The sequence below is a fragment of the Prionailurus bengalensis genome, chromosome B2 (genome assembly GCF_016509475.1).
Source record: "Prionailurus bengalensis isolate Pbe53 chromosome B2, Fcat_Pben_1.1_paternal_pri, whole genome shotgun sequence".
NCBI classification, from domain to species: Eukaryota; Metazoa; Chordata; class Mammalia; order Carnivora; family Felidae; genus Prionailurus; species Prionailurus bengalensis.
Window position 1 is genome coordinate 44,269,495 of NC_057349.1, and position 25,584 is coordinate 44,295,078.

Genomic DNA, 25,584 nt, shown 5'->3' on the forward strand with positions numbered 1-25,584 from the left:
TCAAAGAATGTCATAGTAAAAGGAGTCCAGTGATCATTATTCCAGCTGTCTGATGTCAGAGGGACATTGAGGGGCGACCAAGGTCATAACACCCAGGAGTGTCAGAGCCGGAACTGGAGTTTAGGCCTTCTGTCTTCCCATACAGGACTCTCAACATTGTGCCCTGGTGCCTGCCCCTCCCCTGACCCCGCTAGATACTATACAGATAGCTTTCCTCTTACGCCTAAATTGGGACAATTGCACAATACAGGATGGAGTAATAATTCCTGAGTAGAGAGAGAGACGATATTAAACTTGTGTTAAACTTGCAGACTTTTCTTTAAGATGTTTGGTTCACGTCATAATGAGTGCCTGACATGGTGCCTGAAATAAGTCAGCCCAATTTTTCCAGCGCCTATATTCTTTCATGGGAGAAAGTTCAATGTTGAAAGTTGAATGTTCTTTTTAACAAACTGGAATGTAGCTGCACTGAGAGTGTAGTGAGTGGCACCGTAGTGGTCTGGAATATATGGGGCCAGGTGACATCAGTAGTATAGGCTGTCACGACTGTGGCAGGATTGGGGAAGCAACAGAAAAATCTCCAGTGAGTTGTATAGAAGCTTGATAATTCGTGTAGGTCGTCGAGGAAACTTTCATATGGAAGAGACTCAAGATACCAGAGGGGGATGAAGCTAGAGAGAAGTGGGGAACACAGAGGTTGTATTTCAGACAGCGGTTCTTATCTGCATCTGGGGGCAGACCTATAACATCAGGACAACCTTCTGCTAATTGTTGGTGGAATTGCTACAATCACATAGCCTGACAATCCCCAAAATGGCTGTTTCATTCCTTCTCTTCTCTCCTCACTCTTTGCAGGAGCCTTGCCTCATACTTCATTGAGAAAACAGAATCAATCAAATGGGAATGTTCATCCCCCCCCCACACAAACTTTCAACCCTCTCGCACCTGCACCGCCCTCTCTGGCCCTCCCTCCGGGTTGAGAGGATGTGTCCCTGCTCCTCCTGATGGCTTGCCTCTTCCTCCACTTGGCTCTGGGTCCCATTTCCTCTTCCTCAGCACTGGATCAGTCCCAACAGCACACAAACATGCTCCAGAATCTCTCTTCATATGTCTCTCTCTCTCTCTCTCTCTGTCGCCATTGACTGCAACGTTTTCCTGCTCACCATTATAGCAAATTTTGAGCAGAGAGCTGAGTACATAGATTTTGTCTCCACATTCTCACTCTTCTTCTCTGGCCCCAAATTCAATCAAATCAATCTTCCTCCACTGGCACAGCTGACCTTTTACAATGTAGAGGTTTAGGGGCACTGACCCCCTGCTCAGCTGAAAATCTGCAAATAACTTCTGACCCCCCCAGAATTTAACTACTAATAGCCTACTCTTGACTGGAAGCCTCCCTGTAACAGAAACAGTTGGTTAACACATATTCTGTATGCTATATGTAGTATTTATTGTGTTCTTACAATAAAGTAAACCAGAGAAAAGAAAACGTTCTTTAAAAAGTCATGTGGAGGGGCGCCTGGGTGGCGCAGTCGGTTAAGCGTCCGACTTCAGCCAGGTCACGATCTCGCGGTCCGTGAGTTCGAGCCCTGCGTCAGGCTCTGGGCTGATGGCTCGGAGCCTGGAGCCTGTTTCCGATTCTGTGTCTCCCTCTCTCTCTGCCCCTCCCTGTTCATGCTCTGTCTCTCTCTGTCCCAAAAATAAATAAACGTTGAAAAAAAATTAAAAAAAAAGTCATATGGAGAAGAAAATATAGTAATGTACTGTATTTCTCAAAAAAAAATCCATGTATAAATGGACTTGTGCAGTTCAAATCCCTGTTGTTCAAGGGTCAACTGTACTGCACAAAGTGGCTTTCACGGTGTTCACCATGGCTTCCACGTCACCATAGTCAATGGTCCATTGGCCGGTCTCACCTTCCTTGACCTGCAACACCATTTGACAGAGTTGGCCAGTCCCTCCTTGAAACCCAGTATTCTGGCTTCTGTGACACCCACCCTTCTGGCGTTCCTCCTACTTCATTGGTTCCTCCTCTCAATCTCCTTCGTGGCCTTTCTTCCTCTATCTGATGTTTAAAAGTTGGTGTGCCCCAGATTTGGTCCAGGGTCCCACTGTCCCTTCTCACCTGTGCTTTCTTCCAGGCAACCTCATCTGGCTCCATACTGGGAAGAACATTCACGCACAAGAGCAAAATAAAGATCTTTTTAGACATATAAAGACTGAAAAAGTTTGCATCTCACTGACTCTGGCTGAAAATACTACAAAAATAGGGTGAAAGGGGCGCCTGGGTGGCGCAGTCGGTTAAGCGTCCGACTTCAGCCAGGTCACGATCTCGCGGTCCGGTCCGTGAGTTTGAGCCCCGCGTCAGGCTCTGGGCTGATGGCTCAGAGCCTGGAGCCTGCTTCCGATTCTGTGTCTCCCTCTCTCTCTGCCCCTCCCCCGTTCATGCTCTGTCTCTCTCTGTCCCAAAAATAAATAAACGTTGAAAAAAAAAATTCAAAAATAGGGTGAAAATATTTTTTGCGCCACGGACTCCTTTGGGCATCTGGTCAGGACTATTGATCCTTCTTGGGATTATGTTTTTAAATGTGTTAAAACAACTACAAAAATAAAAAATAAATGCATAAAACAAAATACATAGGGTTACAAAGGAAAATAATTACCTTACAATGTGCTTTTCGAGATATTAAAACATAATGTGACTTAGTAATACACTGACTTCTTTGTTAATATATTCAATTAAAAGACTTCATGGTGCAAGTTTAATAACTACACAATTTTAAGTGGTAATGAAAATAAACTGGAGTTTAAGGATCTGCAACCTAGTGATGTGATATAAAATTATCTGGAATTTTTATTGGTGACAAAGTCGTACGTACAGCGAATACTACAGTGATGTGCTGTGTACGTTTCTAATTAAAGGAAGTCCTAGATTTCAATCAGGGGTTAGTGAAAATAAAGGTACTTTCTCATTCAAGTTCACAGACTCCCTCAATTTTACTCATATGGCATCCATGTACCTAGGTTAAGGATGTATTTAAGAAAGAGGGAAATTGAACACTCAAGAACTGAAAGTTTAAGAACTATCTTTAAACTATTAGTTTTAAAAATTATTAGTAAAAAATGACTAACTTACAGATGGGATTATAAAAGAAAATATGAACTAAAATACTAGGTAACTGTGAAAAGGAACATGGTAGGTGTTCAATTAATATTTGCCTAACGAACAAACCGACCAAGAGGAGATTGGTTTTATCATCCTGTCTTTTTCAGCTGGCCAGATACACACCATCAGGGGATTCAGTACTTCCAAAGGCAAGGTCACAGCATGGTTTTGCTAATACACTGTGCACACTAATGCCCCCTGCATGACTCCCTGCTTGTTAATAGGGTTACAGGAGCCCATCTACACGAAAGGGAAGGTACTCCATCATCTTAGCCAAACAGTGGAAGTAATTTCTGAGGTAGGGCTAGAAATCCCTGGCACATAACAGATGCTCAATAAAATGTCCAAGACCCGCAATATGAAGGTAACACTAATAGGCCAATAGCAGCTCTGGTCAACCAGAGAAGGCCACTCTGTGGCAAAAGTTGCCACCCCTCCCCCCAAGTATACATCTCACCTCCTCCAGAGTCACTGCTCTCAGCTTCTGCTTCACATCTAACAGTTATGGCTCTGAACTAACACTTCTCTCAATTCTTCAAAAGAATAACGCATCCTTTTTAAATGCCCTTTCAAGAATATATAATACGTCAGGCACAATGACAGTGTTTGCTTGAGAAAGAAATCGGAAAGAGACTGGTCGACGCCTGTGTCTGTGGAGAACAACAAAGACTCTGAAACTCAGCCCCGTTGAGGAGAAGCATAAAATTGGGGGCAGCAGTGTTGAGAATGGAAAATGAATCACAAATGAAAATTAATCAGAGCTTCTTAAGTTAAACTCCCTGGGGAAAGGAAGAATGTGCCTTTTAAAAGCATAGAGATGCAGAACGCTGAAAAATGACAGAGCTCCGGGAAACCCAAATATTCCATAGTTAGCAAGATCTTGTTAGACCAAGGACACCACGTTTTATGTCACCTGTAGTGAATTACTTTTAACGAAAATGGTAAGGACACATAATTTCCAGATATCACCCCTACTACTCAGTCAAATGGCTCCTGTTCAAAACAACTTGTTTGTTTTAATGTTGGGAAAACCATCAGTTGTTCACTTCGAGTGGCTTAATAGTAGATTTATTAAATTCCCCATGTCCCCGAATCTAAGCCACGGATATGGCATCGCTTTGGCACCCTGTTTACTCACCGATCTGTTCCCATTTCATACCATTATGGCAAACCGAGAGTCTGTCTGACCTTCTAGTTGGCCCGGTAGTTGAGTTGCTCTGGGTTCCAGCCTGCACTTTTTGAGTTTTTTCAGAAATAGATGGGTAAGACATTAGGGGAAACGTGCTCATGGAGGCTGCTACTGCCCTTTGAAGTGGCCTACCATCGGGCACATTGTCACCCTAATTCATGGAAGCTGCCCATCTCTCCACAGCTCCATGGTCCATCCCAGGACAACGCGGGGTCTAGGTTTCCAAGTTCAAGACATCTCCCAAATACCTTACTTCTGTAAATCAGAATAAGCCTCTAGGCACCACGAAACTATTTTTAGACCTCATACATAGCACACAAAACACAGCTACATATCAACAAGGACATGATTATTCCAGGTCCTCACCCCTTATGTTTGCTTCATTTGACTTGGAACGTTAAGAGAGGGAAAACCACATATTATTTTTAGTCTTTTCCTGAATTCCTCTAATGTTCAATTTTCCATTTTTAGGGCCATTGAGATCTGAGCTTTGTGCTTTACGTGACAGCGTGTATACACAGTTAGGGTGCACTTCTGCCTGGGACTCTCTATTTGAACCTGCTGGGCTCTCACCAAATATGGGCCCTCTTATGAATGACCTCTGGTCTTTGGATCACTTACTAGTAAGTTAGAAATGCTCCCGCACTGTCCTTTCTTAAGTGCCAGAGCCACCTTATACATCAGGTGCCTGTCCCGGGATTATTTGTGTGCACTACCGAGAATAATATTTGAGTATATTTCTATGTTTAAATCAACATTTTCCAGGAACCAAGAAATGACCAAGAGAGAATTGGTTCCCTAAACCCACTAATACACAAACACACACGCACACACACGTACACCCATGCCACACTCCTCCTTCTCCGCATTGCGAAACCAGAGAGAAGAGGTAGTAGCCAGCTCAGGGCATTCTGGACCCTGGGCACATCCAGCATGTTTGATTTCCGGACCAGATCTTTCACTGGCCCCTCCCTCTTTTAGAGGAGAACATTATTTTCAGTAATAATCCGTACTTTCTTGATTAAATTATTCAGATTTAAAACAACTAAGAAAAGGGGCGCCTGGGTGGCGCAGTCGGTTAAGCGTCCGACTTCAGCCAGGTCACGGTCTCGCGGTCCGTGAGTTCGAGCCCCGCGTCAGGCTCTGGGCTGATGGCTCAGAGCCTGGAGCCTGTTTCCGAATCTGTGTCTCCCTCTCTCTCTGCCCCTCCCCCGTTCATGCTCTGTCTCTCTCTGTCCCAAAAATAAATAAACGTTGAAAAAAAAATTAAAAAAAAAAACACAACTAAGAAAAGAAAACGTTTCACTTGAAAATATTAAAGTTCAATACAACATTTCAAGGGGAACTAAAATTTGTATCTACCAGATGAAAAGAGTGCAATCTGCAGTCTGCACTCGGCTTCACTGTTTTAAGTTTTAAACACGAATAAAAACTCAGTGCGGTCCCGTAGAGTAACAGAATTGAAGCGACTCCCATTCAGTTTCTTTGTCTATACAACCACCCCGTTAACCTTGTTCATTTTTTTAAGGCTTGTTTATTTTTGAGAGAGAGAGTGAACGCAGGGGAGGAGGCAGAGAGAGACGGGGACAGAGGATCCAAAGCAGGCTCTGTGCTGACAGCAGAAAGCCCGATGTGGGGCTCGAACTCAAGAACCGTGAAATCATGAGCTGAGCTAAAGTTGGAAGCTCAACCGACTGAGCCACCCAGGCGCCCCAACCTTGTTCACTTTTAATCTCTGTTCAAAGACAAGGACGTGTCATGTCCATGGGCCAGAGACACTTCAAACAAGCTCAGACAGTTACAAGGAAGTTATTTTGGAAGAAGCACATGTAGCTGAGTCCCTTTGTGTCAGGAGTCACTCTCTTACAGAGTTTTCTAAAGTAGGTTCTATGTAGAATACAATCTTTATTGAAAAATAAGGAATGAAAATATAATTAGGAGCTTATATTGCTGAAATTCACCAGGGACGGTGGCCATTGTTCAGAACTTAGACCAACAGAAGACCTTTTAGGAAGAGTCTTTCGTCACTGACATCGTTTGAAATCGCTGGTGTGTGTCGATAGCTTTTTTAAAGGCTTTTCGTTGGTTTCGTTAATGATTTTAAATTCTCTACAGATAGTGTGCCACCTTGCTGCCTACAGCCCGGGGGGCCTGTCACCACGTCCCGCCCTCGGGGGCTACCCATTCCAGAGGGTTTCTTGTAAGTTCGTCACGCAAGCCCCGGGAGACCCGGCGTCAGAGGATCGCCCGTTCTCTCTTCGTTCACCAGCCTCATCTGGTTGAACTTGAAGCAGCCCTGTCGGGGATACAGACCCACAGGGGGTGGAGGAAGCCACGAGCGAACGGAAGTGGAGGAGAGCTGGAGAGGGAAGGCCATGTGAATCCCAGGATGCCTGTCCCAAGGCCTCAACCTGCTCCTCACTTCAGCTCCATCTGGAAACCTCTCCCTGAGCAGAGGAAGGAAGAGCTGCACCCTCCTCTTTCTCAATACAGTTCTAAGGCCCCCAGGCCACCTGAAAAAAAAAAAAAAAGGTAGTGTGTGGCTCTGATCAGGGGTCAGAGGGAAACCAGCTTCAGCTTCACTTGACTTAAAGGAAGGAAGCAGGAAGCCCTGCTTGAGGACAGGGGTGAAGCCGTCCTCTGGGACGGGCTGTCCTATTACCTCCTGACCCCCTGTCTCTAATCGAGAACACGCACAGAGAGCAGAGCGTCTGCAGCACTTTCCACACCTCTCTCAAGATTAGAGACCACGTCTTGCACAAGAATCGATCCTTCTGGTTACTACTAAGTGTTTACACCCTGTCAGGCAGTGGGTCGAGCCCCGAGGGAGCCTCACAACTGCCTAAGGGAGGAGCCACTGTTGTCCTATTTTAGAGGCAAGAAACTCAGTCTCCGAGCTGAGTTGGAGAGGATGGAATGCACAGCGGCCTCATGGCCGAGGCCCCGTGTCCTGCCTCGGGTGGGGTTGAGCCCTCCCGGGACTCTAGCATCTGCGGGGCCTGGAGCACGACCCTCAGAACATCGTGGTTGTGCTGCTGGATGGAGAGCGCTGGGGCCCATCTGTTGTTAGTCAAACCTAGCTGCCCGTAGAGCAAGATTTAGAAACGCATAAAGTGAACTTCGGGATAACTTACTACTATGATACGTGTGGGATCAGATGCCAGGTATCCTTCTCATTCTGTTCTTCTGGGTCTGCTGCCTGTGGCACCTGCCCCTCAGAATATCCCTTCCCACGGAAGCATTACATGCAAGGAAGGATTTAAATACGGTGATAGCGGCGTTGTGTGGATTCGCATCACGCACTCTACGTCATGGCTGAAACCCTCTTTTCGTATGTCTCTTCTTCTAAGTCATGCGTCGTTCATTCATTCATTCATTCATTCAGCAAATATGTATGAAAACCAGACACTAACCTAGACCCTGGAGTCAAGGATAGAAAAGATAACTATAACAGCTGTCCCTGAGTTCGCATTCTAGTTGGGGAGGAGTGCTGACAAGCCTCCAGGTCCCCCTCTGCCCTTTGCTGCCCTGCTGTGTGCCCCGGAGGCCGACCCCACACCTCGTGGTGCCTTGTCATCTCAGAAGGGGATGGCAGGCCCGGGAGGGTGGGAAATCCCAGCAGAAGGCTGCAGGATGGAAAGAGAGGGGAGCCAGCTACTTGCTCCCTCCTTTCCTTGCCGGGCTGCAGTTTTGGCAGGAGGCTGTGTTCCCTCACCCTCAGCCCAGTTCTGGGGAGCTCCCTCCGCCCCAGCCACAGATGTCGCCAGTCTCCTCTGACACCCCAACATCAACCTTCTTGCCCCTTCGTGCCCCAGGGGAGGCAACCAAGGTCTTCTTGATGCTGCTGGTGCCCTGTTGACTTAACTGCCTCTACCTCTTTCAAGTAGCCTTTGACGATGTCATTTCTTTTTAATATAGACCAGAAAAAAAAAAAAAAGTTATATATCAGAGGAGCAAAAACGCTATGTAGAAACATAGAGCCCAGCGCAATAAAGTGTGTGTGTGGTGGGGGGCGGAGGGGCGCGCCTGGGCGGCTCAGTCGGTTGGGCGGCCGACTACAGCTCAGGTCATGATCTCACGGTTCGTGAGTTCGAGCCCCACGTCGGGCTCTGTCCTGAGCGCTCAGAGCCTGGAGCCTGCTTTCCGATTCTGTGTCTCCCTCTCTCTCTGCCCCTTCCCTGCTTGAGCCTCTCTCTCTCTCTCTCAAAAATAATAAGCAGTAAAAAATTTTGAGAGCGTCTCTCTCTCTCTCAAAAATAATAAGCAGTAAAAAAATTTTTTAAAAAAATGTGCGTGTGTGCACGCACGTGTATGCACATGCACATGAGCTTGTGTGTTGGTGGGGGTGGCATCACGCCCCTCTTTCTTCCATGTTATTGAAAATCCCTTTTCGGACCCTTATCCCACCCTTACCTAGCCTCAGAGACTCAGACCTCTTGCTTTTGGGTTTCCTGCTGTGTCCTTTTTCCTTATGTGTCTTAAACAGAGCAGTTCAGACCAATCACAGCTTCTACTTCCGAGCGTGTGTCCCAGTCTTCCCAAGCAAAGTGCCTTCCATCGGTTACCATCCTATTTCCAAAGTGATGTTAGGAGGTACTGACAACCGTAGATGTTTTCTAGAACATGTAGTTTCTGAATAAACATGACTTACAGTTTACATGATTTAACACGATTTCTAGTTTTGTGTGTTTGGGAGGCATGTAGGCTCTTTAACCATGGAAAGCCTGCCGGACAAGTTCCAATGTTCTCTCAGCACGTTCTTGCTGGAAGAATGATGATGCTCTGGGCGCCTTCTAAAGCACCGTGCTCTCTTTCCCTGCCTTTCTGGTGGCCTCATCCCACCCCCCACATGCCATTTCATGAGCAGAAAATCAGAGCTGAGCCTGATGGCTTCCCTCCCTCCCACATTCTGAGAGCCCTTGATGAATACTGTTGACTGGCAAATAATTTTTGTGTATTTCTGTAAGTTTTTGTTCTTTCAAACATCTAGGAGGCTGATGATAGTGAGCAACTTGTGGGGTTGCTGCCAAAGTAGATGAGGCCACGGGAGGGGAGTTGTTGTTCGATGGAGTTCAGGACTCAGTACCCTCCAAATATGGCATCTTGGCATATTGAATATTTTAGGCTGAAGGAATGTGAGAAAATGGCAGAAGCAGGAAGATCCCCTTGATTTTCCCCAGCCCTTCTCCCCTGGAACAGATGAGAAGACCCTCATGAAGGAGGTACACCCTACCCTCCATACCCAAGATGGAAGGACACTGAGAAGACTGAGCAAGAAGGCCCTGCTGAGTCTCCGCCTTTAACTACACTTGGCTCATACTCTGTCTTACTACATCTTTCCATGGCTCTCCATCCACCACCATACCTGGCTCAAAGGCCCTCAGTTCTGTTTCTTCAGGCCCTCATTTCTTTAGAAAGGCTTCCATATCATCTAAAACTTATGTTAAATAAATGTATATGCTTTATCCTGTTGTCTTTGTCAGTGCAATTTTCACACTCAGCCAGGGACCCATTTTTCTCCCCTACATTCCCAAGCCATGGATGAAACCTTGGAGCATACCTGCTCTTCTCACCATAAGAGGGAGCATCTTGGTGGATGTGAACCAACACCTGAGACTAGGTCCTGGTGATTCTCAGGGGGAGAGTGCTTGATAAGCTCTTGGGGGTCTACTGACCAGGGCTTCCAGACCCTGCATGTGACCTTCTCCAGTGTCTCAGGATAGAGTCCAGAATCTTCATCATTAACAAGCTCTCTAGGTGGCTCTCGTATACGATCAACTCTGAACACTTCTGTTCTAGGGACAACCAGCTATGTTCAACCACAAAGAGCTCCACAGTAAGCCCTCTCCTCTCCCCAAAGTTCACCTTATTTTTCTCCATTTTTCAGATCACATCAAAGCAGAAGTCTCAGGGACTCATTGCTCCCTCCTTTAATTAGGGTATCTTTTCTGCCTGTAGGTGTGGGAGTCTTGCTTGAACAGGGCAGTTGAGTGGTCAAGCTCTAGGTATCTGGATGGAGTCTAGGCAGGGATTATAACTCAGGCAGCTCAAAGGTGTGGTGACGACATCGAGCAATGGGAGAGCACTGGCTGTCCCGTGAGTTTGTGGAGGCTCAGGGCAACTATCTAAGCAGACAACCAAATCGATATATTTGGGAGACTTTGACTAAAATCCTTATGTGAAAATTAAATAAATGAGGGGATAGAGCAGTCTGGTGCAAGCGTATCGTTTCTTGGGCTCAATGAAAGCCATTTTCTGCTTATTTCCTTTTTATATAGTTCTGTTAATTTCAATTATTTTTAGTAACTTCCCTTTGAGCTCATTGTTTATAACTCAAAAGTGATTTTCAGTGAATGCTGACTTTTGTTGTGAGGATATAGAATGCACAGCTCTGATAACTAATTTCACTGGTAAACGAAGGGGCAAAATAGGGTAGTATAAAAAAAAAATCTTAAAATGGGTATTTAGCCCATTTCTTCCATTTGCAACCGAGATTGTCAATGGAATTGAATCTACTTTGGATGGATGAGGATGTCCAGATGCTTCCAAATATTCAGAATGGTAATTGCATTTTAATATTATAGATAGAGGAATTTAAGCTACTGGGCTGGTAATAAAACCCTCATAGAAACTTGGTTTTCTGTGATTTGTCTTTATTTCTGCTCTTGGGAGCCTCGCTTTGATTCATCACTCATTTATGTTAATGATTGTTCATTTGGCCACTGGCTATTGTTCCCATCAACCTTTTTCTTCTAGATCTTTGGTGTAAAAATTTAGTTTGTGACCATGACAGTAAAAAATGTACCTTTTTTTTTTTTATTGTAAGTAAAAGGAAACATTAAACTTCCAGGATCCTTTCCTCTCCATCCACCCTTTCACCCCTCCTTTGTTTGGGGGTGATTCTGGGTTTCCCAGCCTCTTCCTGTCATATCTTTCAAGGAGGAAATAACAACCTTTGGGACCTATGTTGGCCTTAGCCAGCTGGCCATACTCAAAGACACCAATCGCCTATTTCCACTGTTCACAGGCCATCCCATAAAGACTCAGGTTCAAACTGTTTTCAAAGGTAGAGAAACTTGCTTAAAAGCTGAGGCTGTAAAGCCCTCCAAAGGGACAAACCCTTGACTTAAGTGTTTGCTTGGGGCAACAAGTGACTTCCTGCTTTGCAAACAGAAGTTTCAAAGGGTTGATTGTTGAAATTCCAAAGAAACCTACAAGTCACCGTATTTTGAACCATTTACAGAGCAAAATGAGCCTGAATATGGGGAATATTTGGATTGAATTTTCTTCAACTATAGAAATATTTAGAAGTTAAAGGAGCATTATAGCAAAGAAAGTAAGAGACTTAGTCATGCATCCTGGCAGGAATTTTCAAATTTTAATGCGGCTTAAGAACGACCCAAATAATTTTGTGTAAGTTCTTGGCTATATGATCAGAGATTCTTCCCAGTAGCAGCACGAACACCACCCGGGACTTTGTTAGAAATGCCAATTCTTGAGACTACTCAGACCTTCAGATTCTAAAATTCTGGGGGATAGACCCAGTGATTGGTGTTTAAACAAGCTCCCCAGAGGTGATTTTCAGGCACACAAAAGTTTAATAACCACTGAGATACAGCATGATCTCTCTCTCTCTCTCTCTCTCTCTCTCTCTTTTTATCATAGTGGTTCTCACTTTGAGAAAAATACTGTTGCCTGGTTCCCAGGCCTAGGCCTGTCATATCAAAACATTCAGAGAAACACTGGGGTACAGGTGTCACTTGCCTGACGCCCCCACGTGGTCCTTGAAGGCCCAAGTCAAGGTCATTCCCTCCAAGAACCTGCCTCTGACTCCCCCTGGTTGCATGTATACCTCTGCCCCTCACTACTCTGTCAAAGCACTTCCTGAACTGCACTGTAATGGTCTATTTGTGGGTTCTTCCTCTGTCCTGTGATTCCCCTTTCCCCGACTCTCACCCCAAAGGCCGGACCTTGTCTGTCTCCTGTTGTGCGCCTGGGACTCAGCACAGTGTTGCACATAGAGTAGGCTGGTGCTCAATCAGCATTTGTTATGAATGAATTCTCCAGGCGGCACATGATTAGAGGTGCTTATAAGAGGTTAAGAGCAGGGGCTCTGGCACCAGAGTACCTAGGCTCAAGTCCCAGCTCTACCATTGACTAGCTATGTAAGTTTAATCTCCCTGTTCCTCAGGGGTTGGCATTGATGATATTTTGTTGTTATTATTAATCACCGCTCTGGCAGAGAAGCAACTCCACCACAGGGTATGTGCTGAGTGCCTTTCAAAAAATTGTTCCTGCACAATGTCACTTAATTGTCACCACAATTTGTGAACTACTTGGCGATTCCCATTTGAGAGAGGGAGGCTTAGAAAAGGTAATCGATTTGCCAAGCCTCCTTGAAAAACTCTATAGATTGGAGGGGTGCCTGGGTGGCTCAGTCGGTTAAGTGTCCACCTCTTGATTTCAGCTCAGGATCATGATTCTGGGGTCGTGGGATGGAGCCCTCCATCAGGCTCTGCACTGAGCGTGGAGCCTGCTGAAGATTCTCTCCCTCTGGGGGCCTGGGTGGCTCAGTCGGCTGAGCGTCCGACTGTGGCTCAGGTCACGATCTCACAGTTCGTGAGTTCGAGCCCCCACGTCGGGCTCTGTGCTGACAGCTCAGAGCCTGGAGCCTGTTTCAGATTCTGTGTCTCCCTCTCTCTGCCCCTCCCCCACTCATGCTTTGTCTCTCTCTGTCTCAAAAAATAAATAAAAATATTTAAAAAAATAAAGAGGGGCGCCTGGGTGGCGCAGTCGGTTAAGCGTCCGACTTCAGCCAGGTCACGATCTCGCGGTCCGTGAGTTCGAGCCCCGCGTCGGGCTCTGGGCTGATGGCTCAGAGCCTGGAGCCTGTTTCCGATTCTGTGTCTCCCTCTCTCTCTGCCCCTCCCCCGTTCATGCTTTGTCTCTCTCTGTCCCAAAGATAAATAAACGTTGAAAAAAAAAAAAATTAAAAAATAAATAAATAAATAAATAAAATAAATAAATAAAGATTCTTTCCCTCTGCCCCTCTCCCCCGCTTGCATGTGTGCTCTCTCTCAAATCAAATATAATACATAAATAAATAAATAAATAAATAAATAAATAAATAAAATGGGTTCTGGAGGACAAGTAGTTTACTTGACAGAGAAGGGAAAAAAGAGGACTCTAGACAGAGGAATGGAGTGCAGCAGGGAGGTGGTATAGATGGAGGGGAGAAGGTGGTCCAGATCATGGCCATCCGGAAGGTGTAGGGAGAGCAGACCGAAAGGAACCTACAAAGAAGACTGGGAAGGCCCAGCGAGGGAAGGAAGAGCAAGACTGTAGTGTCCTAGCAGGCAGGGACCAGACTGAGGGCGGTGGTCGTCAACAAGTGCTGTGGGCAACAAAGTGAGATGTGTCCGGGGACACTGAGGTCAGAGAGAATCCTGGCAAGAGCATTCCTCAAGGTGCACGGGGGGAGGGCACATGGGAAGACAGAACAGAGCAGTTTTCAAGGTGCGCGGTTGGTGACGACTGGAAGACAGGCACATCAAAAATTCTTCAAAAATTTATTTGGTAGGAGAAATGGAAGATGAACGAGGAGGGTGGGGTGGGGAAGATCTGCTGTTCCTGTAGTTTTGAATTAAGAAGGACCTGAGTAGGGACATCTGGGTGGCTCAGTCGGTGGCTCAGTCTATGAGTTTGAGCCCCGCATCAGGCTCTGTGCTGATGGCTCAGAGCCCGGAGCCCGCTTCGGATTCTGTGTCTCCCTCTCTCTCCCTGCTCTTCCCCCACTCGTGCTCTGTCTCTCTCTCCTTCAAAAATAAATTAAAAAAGAAGGACCTGAGTAGAACTCAATAATAATGGGAAAGAGCCAATCACAGAGGAGAGTACCGAGGCCACTGGAGGGGCCTGGGAGGGAGAGGAGAGCTGGCTTCTGGACGCAGGGAAAGGTCATCTCTTCTCTTGAGACAGGAAAGGAGGAGGAAGTGTTGAGTGTTGAAAACGATCCTTTCATGGAATTAGTGGTGAGAAAGCAAGGGAGTTATTTCCTTTGGGAAGGCAGAGCTGCCCCTGGGAGTGATGTGCGTGTGTATGTAGGCACCCATTTGTGTCTACCTGCACTCACCCACTTGGCTTGGAGATTTGTGGACAGAGGAGTCACCGTGAAAATAGTGATAATTAGAGGCTCCAGCTGGGCGAGGGTTCATGTATCTCTTTTGATTGCCCTGGACTTAGACTATACAGTTACCTGGATTCTTTGCATCCTCACTTGTAACATATGAGTGCGTGTATGTGTGTGTGCGTGTGTGCATGTGTGTGTGTATGTGTAACTGTCATATATTCTTGAAGTTTCTTGCCGGCAGAACTTCTGCTTTCCCTGGGTGCCTAGTAGGGTTTAGGTATGTAGTAAATGCTCAATAAATAACTTAGTTGATTGGACGATTCCAACTCACGGTGCCCTGCATGAGCCAGTAAGCAGACTCCAAACAAGAACAGCAGCTGTCATGCTAGGCGGGTCCTACCCTGGGGGCAGGGAACTGAAATCGGGTCAGCATTTTTCTGTAAGGCATATATGGTAAAGAAAGCAAACATTTCCCCGGGTCTGAACAACGACTGCGTGCATGCTGTGATACTGAATGAAAGCTTTTCAGATAAGATGTTTTGTGCTTTATCACCTATTTCCTCCACCCCCACACATGCACACTGACACGCGCGCGCACACACACACACACACACACCTGCAGGTGCACACACACACCCCAAGTATGAAATCTTTCTTCTTCTTCGAAGGCTGGAAACGTGACTCTTCTGTGATGCGGGGACACAGGAGTGGTGGGCAGGAGAAAGGGTTAAGTTAGGATCTCTAGTAATGCTTCCACTTGTTCTCTGAGGATTAACAAAGAGAGGAAGCACAGCCTTTGTAGAAGGAAATTCCCAGGCCCCACTTCGGACATTCGCAACCTGCCCTGTGAACCCCTGAGGGGGTGTCTGATAATAAACATTCGCAAACAAAACAATCCATAAAGGCGTTTTTGACAACATTCTTGCATTTTCACCAAAGAGTTAGAACACCTTTTCCTGCCCCTGCGGGCCTGGAGGGGGCCTGGACATCCACCTACTGGCTGAGCCCAAGGATCCCTGCCCAGGACTACTATTCGTACGTGCGGGTCTCCTTGCCCCTCGGGCCTGATTGTACAGGGGCCTCGTCCCCACATGGGCTGCTAGCCTGCAGGTCACAGACCCCACACAGAGTGGCCATGGACCGCCCTGCACAGACCTGAGACCTACTCCTTCATCGTCCCTAGTGACCCCAGACACAACTTTTGAGTGTTGCAACCTTGAGTACTAATGCAGTGACCTTCTCCGGTTGTAGAGACAGCCTGACAAGAGATAAAAACTCTACTAGCAAAATGTGTCAATGAAGTAAGAAACCTAATGGCTTCTCTCTCTGTAGTGGCAAAAAAGATAATAAAGGATAAAACAAAAACTAAACAGTGACCTCCAAAACAGCCACAACGAAAAGCCCTCCAGACTTGATGGTCAATAGTTTTAGTCATTTCTTGTCAGAAGCTCAAAGCATATTAGGCCCCGAATGCAAAACCTTGAGCCAGAGTCTACTTTGAGTCAGTTTATTTGTGATATTGCACCTTATTCCTCCCCAAACTAATAGGATGTGAGGTTTGTTGCATCCATTTTGTAGATGAATAAATCAAGGAACAGAAACTGGCCCTAGGATAATAGCAAAGATCCCGGTGATTCAGATAGATTTCTGATCACCTGCTCTCTGTACGTGTGTGTGTATGTAGCTGTATGTATGTACATGGATGCTTTTTTTCAAAATATCTTCTTTTTTTAATTTTTTTAATGTTTATTTATTTTAGAGACAGAGAGACAGAGAGAGAGAGAGAGAGAGAGAGAGAGAGAGAGAGACGGAGACAGAGTGTGAGATGGAGCTGAGCAGAGAGAAGGAGATGCAGAATCCAAAGCAGGTTCCAGGCTCTGAGCTGTCAGCACAGAGCCTGACGCGGGGCTTGAACTCACAAAGTGTGAGATCATGACCTGAGCCGAAGTCGGACACTTAACCGGCTGAGCCACCCAGGTGCCCCAACTTTTTTTTACTATAATATGCTTGACAACCCCTTTACTAAATGCAGTCAAATGCAGGATCTTTGAAGGACATCCCTGTTTCTGGGCTAGACCAGAATCCACCTCATGGCACAGGTGAGGATTAGATCCTCAGTTGCCAATAGAAAGCTGAGTCTTTATTTCTGAAATGCCATCACTGATCTCTGGGGTATTTTTAGATGAAATAATCATACATGTCTATTCATTTGCATCTGCCCAGAGCTGGCGGGCGACCTCCATGTTGACCCCGGCATTCAGGACCATGTAGACGAAGGGAATGACAGGTTCCAGATCTCTCTCTGGGCGGGGTTACCATGAGCCTTCCACTCAGGCCTCCTGCCCTTTGTACTGTAACAATGCACGGAAACACAGCCTTGTTAGAGGAAATTCCCAGGGCCATAGCTTGGACATTAGACAGTTGCTTTGCTATGCTGGCCAGGCTGATGTGCATCTAAAAATAAACACACTGGTCTGCATGGGCTTCTATGATTTTGCCATGCACAGTTGATTATATTTCAAAGAGTTCTATTTTTCACTTGGCTTTTAAGAAAGCAAGCCTTTAGGTAAACCTGGAGAATAAAATATATCACGGTTTCATCTTGATTTGACAAAACGTTAGCATTTTCTGACACCCATTTCTGTTGGAAGGACCACTGTCCTTTTGTTCTGTGACTCCACGACAAGACGGAAGAAGCATAGCATACTGAGTTGCTGCATAAGTGACTGCAGAAGATGTGAGGGTTCAAAACCACATGTCAGCCAGTTCTTCTGAGTGCAGGAAGGATAAAGTATTAGCAAAGAAGCCTAGGGCCACCCAGCCATAGATGATGCAAACACACAGGACCCACCTAAGCGAAATTCTCCCTGCCCTAAGTCTCGGGGTCCTTCACTGGCAGAGAGGCTGTTATCAGCTGTGGCTCGTTTAGCAAAGGAAAGATGGGTGGAAAGATGGGCTAAAGACCTCAACTCAGAGCAGGCAGACAGCCCCAGTTCTCCTCTCTTCCTAAGAGTCGAGTATTCTGCTTGTGGTCCCCGCAATTTAGAGGAGAGTAGAAGCACTTAGTTTGCACTTAAAATTAGATTTCTGAATAGCTAAGAATACATATTCATAGAGTAGTGTTTCTATTTTATAGATAAAGCAGAGATCGGAGACAAAGCCCTGAGTCTTGCTGTTACTTGCCTGACCCTAGTTTGGCGGGAAAAGTACCAGAATGTGGCAATTTTCCATCAAATAAGAATGTGTTTGCAGCCCAAGAAGTAACCCACAATCTAGTTACCGAGTAACCCAAGAAGAGCGGTTTGAGGTGAACTTTTCCCACCTCATTGTTCTCATTTCTTTTTTTGTGTTTTTTCCTGGACGTCCACCGTAGCTCTATTGTTGTGGCAAAGGCCCTATTTAGAAACGATCGCTGCAGATGTGTAGAGCTAACTAATGAAAATGCAGCTAAGATCACTCTCCAGCCTGATGATTTTTTTTTTTTTTTTTGCAACCCTCCTTTGGTGGTTTGGGCTGGGGCCCTGACATCACAAGACTCCTGGTGGCTTTGAGCAGGAAGGACCGAGAGGTCATCACCCGGACTCCACCCAGTGCGGGCATCCCTTTGGGAACACCCCAGCCGGGGGCCTCCAGGGTGCTGGCATACTGCCTGGGACAGGGCGTTCACCACACCGCAAGACAGCCAGTCCACCCTGTTTCAGAAAGTCCTGATGGTGGGTAAGCCCTTCCACACGTGGAACTAAAACTCGTGGCCCTATAATTTCCACTCATCGGCCTTCCGTTGACTTCTTTTCGCACATAGAGCGATCTTTAAGCATTTGAAAGCAACCTTCACATGCTGCAAGGGCAACTTTGTACTTCGAATATCTCCTGGTTCCTTCAACCAATCTGCAAATGACAATTTTCTCATTTTCACCATCTTGGCCAGCCTCCTCTTTCAAGATCTGATGTATTTCTCGAGGCGACATATTCGATACTGAAGCCGATGAATCTTTACAACCTTGTGTGCCAAAGATTATCTGCATTTTCAGAAACAAAACTAAGCCTTGACAAGATACAGCCACTTATTTTAAAAAGTGGCAGAAGGGGGACCCAAAACCAGGGCCGCCTCTTTGTAGCCCACCACATGCCTCTGATTAAACAAGAAATGTTGACCAGGTATTGATCTCAGGCCAGGGTTGATCTTAGGTACATTGTAAGACTGCTGACAGGTCATTAGGAATCTCGTATGTAGGTTGATATCCCTTTTGTTGCAAGTAAGTAACTTGTGTTTACTGCTAGAGAGTCAAGTTCCCTGGAGAGGTTAGGAAATGACCAGCAGAAAACACTCTGGCTCCTGAAAGGCAACTGCAGACAAGGTGCGTGTGCGTGTGTGTGTGTGTGTGTGTGTGTGCAGGGAGTATGGAAGCAAAGAGGTGCATGAGTGACAAGAAGCAAGAAGGAATTCAGAAAGTCTGGGCGGCATTTCCTTTGGAAGCTCCAGATGATGATGGAGCAAGACAAGAAGGCTTGAAGAAGGAAAGAGTCATTACCCGAGATTACCCAAGCGGTTTGCTTCAGACGGTGGTTGTGTCTGCGGCACAAAGAGGAGGTATTTCTTTCCTCCCAGCTGTCCACGCATCCCATGAAAGCGCAAACTATGGGGACAAAGGCTACGATGTCCTGCACAACATCTGATTCTAGGTGAAATATGGTTAAGACATACATCTTTGGGTGGAAAAAAAAGAAAAAGGGAATCCTTGTAGCTGTGCCACAGTGGGGGTCAGGGATGGGCTATCTGTCTTTAAGCTTTTAGATTTTTCCTTCACTGCTTGATAGAGCTACAGTCTTCCCTTCTTCTGGCTGCTTTCCAAAAAGAGAGATTGCCTGAGGACGATATGGCCCCCTTCCTCAGCTGCCCTACTTCAGGCAGCTCTATACCCAGCAACTAATGCCAAATGGGTTTCTTTAAGCTGCAGGGCACTGCTCCCTAGGAACTATTGCCACACTGTGCCTGATGGCCGAGCACATGGCACAGTAATGCAATGACTCCCTTAAGAGCTCTTCTTTGTCAGCGTTGCCCTTCAAATAACCATGCAGCATGAGAGAAGGTGAGTGCATAGGCTCCCTGGAGCCTCTCATGAAAGCAAGAGCTTCTCCTCCTTAGAGCTCTGTGCCCTGCTCACCGTTTGAGAAAATCAAGTTTCAGAAAATGGATGTGGCCCCACCCGAGTTCATATGGTAAGTGAGTTACAGGTGCAGGACTAAATCAGGACTAAAGCCCAGCCCAGCTTTCTTTCTGCTAAATCACACTGCCTTCTGGTGCCCAATGCCTTCACCTGCATATGCCAATATTTATTACAGATCGGACTTTCACTTTTTCTTAATCCCTTTCAGGAAGAAGTGGGATAGAGAATAATAAAGAACGTGTCCTCTGTACGGGGAGCTTCATGGTGGCAGTATTCGCATCTGTGTTGTTTGCCATCGTATCCTTACCACATAGCGCAGTGCCTGATATGTGGAAGGTGCTCAGCACATAGTTGCTGAAAACCGAGTAAGTCTCTGACTTGGAGTGGTGGAGGAGGAGGGGCACAGGTAGAGAAACACCTAATGGGAGAGCCTGCCCACAGAGACGTAAAGAAATAGATTCCGGAAGGTATGGCACATAGTAGGTACTCAAAATCCTTGGTGGAAAAAACGAATTCAGCAAAATCTCGTAAAAGATAGCAGGGCAAAATGTTGTGGGGCTTGGCAATCTCCTTGGAAAACCGTACACTTTAGACCTCAGTCTGGTTACTAATTTGGGTTCTTCAAACAATATATCCATTTATTTGTTCATTCATTTGTTCGTGAATTCAGTAAACATTGATTGAACACACGGTATACACCTGGCATGGTTTCAAGGGCTATAGCTTCAGAAATAAAAGACCAATAACCCCTCATGGATGCAAATAAGCACACAACCATAATTTAGTGTGCTAAGGGCTATGACAGAAGCATTTCACCAAGTGCCATAAAGGCATAGACTTGAGAGACGCTCGGTCTGCGGAGGACTGGATGAGGGGTAGGAAGGGGTAACTAATCAGGCCGCAATGGCAGCTGGGTAGAGGGGATTAATGGCAGCCTCCTGGACACACAGCACACAGAAATGTAAGTAGGCTTTAGAGCTCTCACATATTGGGGAAACAGAAGGTGTTCAGTACAACCAGAAAGACTAATGGACGGGATGAAAAGCAACAAACTTTGAAGGTCTTCTCTGCCTTCCTTAGGTCGGGGCTTCTCAGACTGTAATGTGCCTATGAATCACCCAGGGACCTGGTTACAATAGAGATTCACTAAGTCTGGGGAGGGAATGGAGAATTTGCATCTCTAACGAGCTCCCAGGTGATGTGTGATGCAGCTGGTCCCAGAATGGACTACCCCTTAGGTAGCAATGGGGTGCAAAGGAAACATTTCACTGAGGAGAGTGACATTGTCAGAACTGCATTTCCCACAGACCTCTGTGGCAAGATATGCAGGATGGAATGGAGGGAGACTGTGCTGAGGTAGAATTCCTAAGTGCAAGAAATTATGAGCATCTGAACTAAAGAAGCTTTGGGAAGAACAGTTAACGTTGGCTGATATTCTGTGAAGTCACCATAATTTATTTCTCCCAGAGGAAGGGCTGGTTGTGATGACAAAAATGAAACACTAAAAACATAAAAAGCAAAAAAAAAAAAAAAATCCAGAGAAATATGTAGTGTTATTTGAATAAAACCTGACCCTTCTCCAAGTCTCAGTTCACACATCATCTGGACTGTCAGTAGTGACCAGCAAAAGCAACCAGTTCAGGGGTGAGCACCATCCTTGCAGACAATTATCACAACGGAGTCAGTAAAATCAGCCTCTCGGCCATCACTTGACAGACATTGTCACTGCTTGCATCTAATTTCAGGAGACCACAGAGAGAGCAATTGTTTCATAGCAAAATCTGGAAAATAACAGGGAAGTCCACCAGATCCTGAACAAAATGCTTATTCATTTACTTATGACTTACAGATACCCTAAATTAGAAACATCTATTTCTATTTCTGTCAGAAAATCCTCTGTAAACTCTGGTACATTTTTAACCCCCCCCCCCAACAAAACCCCCAAAACTCAGAAAGAAGTAAAAACAACAACAACAACAACAAAACATGGTAGGGGTCTATGATTTGAAAAGAAAAGGCAGGTGGTAAGCTTTTCCCCTTTATGCGGAAGCCAAAACAATGCAACTTCTAATGAGATGTGCCCTCCAAAGAAAATAAGAATCAGCTTCACGTTTTCTGTCTCGTGCTAGTTGGCATTCTTTATCCAAATGTGTTCACATTCAAAACAAAAACCAAAAAACCAAGAAACCCAAATGTCATCTCCCCACTCACAATTTTTTCTCACGGTCCAGTCATCAGGCAGTCTCAGCAAGACCCACATGTTGAAAACACACAGCCAGCTAGAGAAGCAATATGGACATACATATCTACTTCAGAGCACCTTGATTCACGTCAAGACAGAGCAAAATAATTCAGGGACCTACCTTTCTCTTCTGTGGCTTGCAGGCTCCTGAAATTTGACCCTGTACTGGAGATCTTCCTGGGAACCTCTTAAGTGAGGTGTAACTCAAGGGTGAGTTCGCACAACCACAGGAGGGTGGGGTTTCACAAGACCAGACTTCAGATCCTCGGGACTCACACAGACCTTAGGGAGCAGAGGTGAACTGCCTTCTGTCCTCCTGCTGCAGGAAAAAGCTGGAAGACTGAGTATGGCTGGAGGTGGGGGCGGAGGCTGGGGGAGGGGAAGTAATATGGGAACCATAATAAATAAGAGATCCTCTCCACATGATTTCCTGTATTTGGTGCCTGTTGCCTTTCTCCAGGCTCCCTAGAGGAAATAAGAAATTTAAACTTGTCCTTTGGCCACTGGGAAGAGGAGAATAAACATGCTAAGACCCAAGAAAAGTGTGAATGAGCAGAGCAACAGGCAGGGAGCTGAGGGGCCAGCTAGCTTTACCTTTTATCAAGTGCTTTCTTCCTGAAGTTTCTCCAAGTGTTTAACTCTGAAAAAGTCAAGAATGCCCTCATCCTCTCCCACTGAGCCGAAGCATTTTCTGGCCACGGTCCAGATGTGTTACAGAGCCATTGAAGGAAGACAGTTCAGAGCAGGCCTGGAAGAGTCTGTTTGCCAGCATAGGGGAAGACGCTCTCCTTTCTGTCTTTGGAAATGCTGGTGACATTCTGTGTCTAATCATGGGACAACTCCGAAAGTCCCAGGCCCTTTTGCTTCAGGGTTTAAAGAATTACCTGAAGGCTGCCATCCCCAGACTGCTGGAAGCAGAACACCCTCTATAATTTGAGGGGCTCAATGCAAAAATGAAACCGCGAGGCCATTTATCCAAAAATTAAGGGTTTCAAGACAGTGGGGCACCTGGGTGGCTCAGTTCGTTAAGTATCTGACTCTTGACTTTGGCTCAGGTCGTGATCTCATGGTTCATGATTCGAGAGCCCATGTCGGGCTCTCTCTCCCCTGACAGCGCAGAGGCTGCTTGGGATTCTCTCTCTCCCTCTCTGTCTCTCTCTGACCCTCCCCTGCTTGTACCCCACCCCCCCCCCAAAAAAATAAATAAATAAACAGGCTCTGGGCTGATGGCTCAGAGCCTGGAGCCTGTTTCTGATTCTGTGTCTCCCTCTCTCTCTGCCCCTCCCCTGTTCATGCTCTGTCTCTCTCTGTCCCAAAAATAAATAAACGTTGAAAAAAAAAATTTTTTTTTAAAAAATGGGGTGCCTGGGTGGCGCAGTCGGTTAAGCGTCCGACTTCAGCCAGGTCACGATCTCGCAGTCCGTGAGTTCGAGTCCCGCGTCAGGCTCTGGGCTGATGGCTCAGAGCCTGGAGCCTGTTTCTGATTCTGTGTCTCCCTCTCTCTCTGCCCCTCCCCCGTTCATGCTCTGTCTCTCTCTGTCCCAAAAATAAATAAACGTTGAAAAAAAATTTTTTTTAAAATAAATAAATAAATAAAATTTAAAAAAAAAGGATTTCAAGATAGTGACAGCAGAACATAGAGCCAAATACAAGGACCCTTTTGATAGGGGCTCTATGCAACTCTACAGCTTGTATGCCCACGAAGCCAGTCCTGGCTACGGAAAGAAGGTTGAAACTGCGCGTGTTGGTTTTAACCAGCTGAGTTATCAAGAGGCCTGGGCTGTAGGCATGTTTTCCCGAGGGGTGACAGTCAGCCCTCGAATGCCGTGCACCCGGAGACTGGTACGGGGGGTGACGGAGAATGCATCACTGAGTTAAAACCACACCAGCGGTCTACTTGCAGACCTTTGACTCCCCTCCAATCTGTTCTCCACCTCGCAGTCAGACAAATTTCCCTCAAGTGCAGTCCTCAGGATAGGATTCACATGCTTAAAATTTCTCTGTAGCCTAGGACCTAAGGCCAAACACTTCGGCCTAGCTTCCGGCCCCTTCCGCACTAACCTCTCCTACCTCACCTCAGCGCCCACCGCCACCACACTCGCCCCCTTCTCCTTCCCTCCTGCCCTACCTTTCCTCACTGCTGGGAAACCTATGAAGAATGTCCTCCCCGGACCCCCAACCCTTCAAATCTCACGTCCTCCAGGTAACATTTTTCTGCTTCCTGGGCCCCCTTGGTTTTCTCCCTCGGTAAACCATGCTTCTCGCAAAGTGCCGAAGACCCGCCTGGTGTCCACCCGGCCCCCACCCCTCGCAGCTGCACTAGAAACTGCAAGGTTGTAGACTATGTCTGTTTTATCCTGGACCCGGGGCCCAGGAGGGGGGAATTTGTGTACGTTGAGTATGAGCAGGAGCATTATTCATTATGGTTGTCCCCCTTTAGGGAGAGGGAAAAACATAGACTCAGAAGAAAACGTAAGGTTGTCGTTAAGGTTTTATTCACGGTTTAAACTCCTGCAGAGCAGAGCAATTTCACATGTGCTGTGGTGCAACGTTCATTAAGATGCCTGTTTGTCATGTGCTGGCCATCCCCGTTCTCACAGGGACTATGTTATGGGTTGGAAATGACCTCTGTTGAGAAAACGAAGCCTTGGACAGGCCAGCCATGAGGATCAAAGTTGGTAAGGGCGAAGGAAAATGGGAAGATGCTGGATAGAGGTGAGCAAAGAGGTAGTGAAGGCCACGCAGGTGGGAAAAAGGAGAGGACAGGGGACAGGAGGGGAATGCGGGAGGAAGAGAGAGGGAGGCAGGGAAAGACGGATGAGGTGGCAAGAAGCACAAGGATCCAGCAAAGGCTGGAAACCAGAGGGGTGGAGGGGACGACAGGAAAATGACTGGCCAGGCCAGCGTTTCATCCAGAAACAGAGCACCCAAGGCAGGCTCCGTGGTCCCTTCCTGATGCCCATGACTTTCTTAGCTCCCTAACAAATCAAACCATGTTTTCTAAACATCAGAAGACATCCAGCTGACCTGTACCTCCCTTTTCTGAGACCCAACCTCCCATCCACAGAGATGGACGCCTCCATCCATGCATGTGCCCGTGACCCTGTTCCACCCCTTCACGCTGCCCTGCTGTGGCCACACGGATTGGAGCAGGGGGGACACTGACCCCGCGGAGGCAGTTACACTACCTCCTATAAGAATCTGAACTTAGGGTTGAGCCTGGGTGGCTCCATCAGCTAAGCGTTCAACTTCTGCCCAGGTCATGATCTCACAGTTTGTAGGTTCAAGCCCCGTGTCAGGCTGTGTGCTGACAGCTCAGGGCCTGGAGCCTGCTTCGGATTCTGTGTCTCCCTCTCTCTACCCTTTCCCTGCTCACACACTGTCTTGCTCTCTCTCTCTCAAGAATGAATGCAACATTAAAAATTTTTTTAAAAGAATCTGAACTTAGGTCAAACAGGTACAAGTCAGTCTTTGTTGGTCACTTGAAACAAGGAAGTAAAATTTCCACGCACTTTGCACGGGGTCTTTGCCTCACAACCCCCAAATCTTCATGGATCTGGGGGGACTGAGGGGAGAAGAGAACAACAGCAAGAGAGAGGAGAGTGGAGAGAGACAGAGAGTGAGGGGAGCTCACCCATGAGAGGACATGAAGTCCCTGCGGGGGAGGGACGGGCCTGGGGCCCAAACTCCATC

At 46.6% G+C, this 25,584-nt stretch overlaps 1 protein-coding gene across 1 annotated transcript in view; it reads right to left on the minus strand.

The window, feature by feature from the left end:
* The window catches only part of ADGRF5 (adhesion G protein-coupled receptor F5), a 99,377-nt gene extending 77,159 nt beyond the window's left edge, over positions 1-22,218 (minus strand). The window contains exon 1 of the mRNA XM_043591601.1: positions 22,013-22,218. The gene's annotated coding sequence lies outside the window, so the exon portion shown is untranslated. The remainder of the gene's footprint in view (positions 1-22,012) is intronic.
* Positions 22,219-25,584: the final 3,366 nt, after the last annotated feature.